The 1,185-nt window shown below is 41.5% G+C and overlaps 1 non-coding gene across 1 annotated transcript; it reads left to right on the top strand.

Annotated features, from left to right (window-relative positions):
* The first annotated feature begins 339 nt into the window (after nucleotides 1-339).
* On the top strand, nucleotides 340-455 carry trnal-uaa (transfer RNA leucine (anticodon UAA)). Its single transcript has 2 exons — nucleotides 340-377; nucleotides 410-455. It is a non-coding gene; the product is annotated as a tRNA-Leu (tRNA).
* The last annotated feature ends 730 nt before the right edge of the window (nucleotides 456-1,185 follow it).

The raw sequence follows: 1,185 nt of genomic DNA, 5'->3' as shown, positions 1-1,185 counted from the left end.
CCAGAGGGAAAAACAACACAAGATGGTTGAAGCTCTCGTTATTGCAAAACCAAACTGTCTAATTCAGGAATCATCTTGTTAAATCTCTTCTGCACACTCTCCAAAGCCTCGTCATCCTTTCTATGACAGATGACCTAAACTGTGTGCATTACCAGTTCCAGCGCGCTGTGCTGCTGTGAGCTTTAAATTCTCACATGCTGGAAAACCTGAGACAAGGCATCACTCCATTTTCATTTCAAATCCCACCATATAGTGAGTGTTTGTATGTATGCTCTCTCACCAATGTAGTCGTTCACTCTATTATGAAACACAGCTGCTCATGTGGGTTTGAAGAGAGTTGTCAGGGTGGCCGAGTGGTCTAAGGCGCCAGACTTAAGCCGAGAAAGTCGTTTAATAATAGACGCGAGTGTTCTGGTCTCCACCTGGAGACGTGGGTTCGAATCCCACTCCTGACAACTGTTGTCTTTTACAATTGGTGTTTTGATAATGCAATCACTAATTTTATTGCAGCGATCAAAGCATGGGTTGGGAGGATGAGAAAGACGCAAGAAAGATAAAGGTTTTGTTTTAGTCACAGCAGACAGCAGTACAATGGGTCACATTACATCGGATTTAGGCTGCCGAGTTTGAAGAGAAAGAGGATTCGGTGAAGAGTGTCTGTGTCACCGTCTCAGCCATGGCTATTTGTTGGACAGAATGACATCGGTTCCATTCAGACATGTTGTTGGTCGCTATAATGAAAAGGCATTTTACATCGTCGTTCTTAAGCATACCTGTACATCTGCCGCGGAGCTCAGTGTCGTGCGTTTAACGCCACTCTGCACTTGGGAATATCGGATTGATCATTCCGGGCTGTATTATATTCCCTTTCTGTGGTTTAATAGGACACACTTCTTTTTTTTTTTTTTTTTTTACAAAGCATATGTTTTAATACATACAGCGTGGAAAAGAACCTTCGGCCCAACTGGTTCAAAGTTAAAAGCGGAAAGTAAATTCTGCATCACAGCAAATCTATATACATATATCACCATGTACAAAAATGAAATTCACTTTCCCGCGGATATCCAAGGAACACAATAAAATCGTTGAAGGACCGCAGTAACAGGACGGTCAAAACACCTGATGTGTATAACACAACAAACTGTGAGAAGTCAAACGAAATAATAATGATAATAACAACATTAA

The sequence above is a fragment of the Mobula birostris genome, chromosome 13, assembly GCF_030028105.1.
Source record: "Mobula birostris isolate sMobBir1 chromosome 13, sMobBir1.hap1, whole genome shotgun sequence".
NCBI lineage: Eukaryota > Metazoa > Chordata > Chondrichthyes > Myliobatiformes > Myliobatidae > Mobula > Mobula birostris.
The sequence above is the reverse complement of the archived record's forward strand: the minus strand, read 5'-3'. Positions and strand labels throughout refer to the sequence as shown.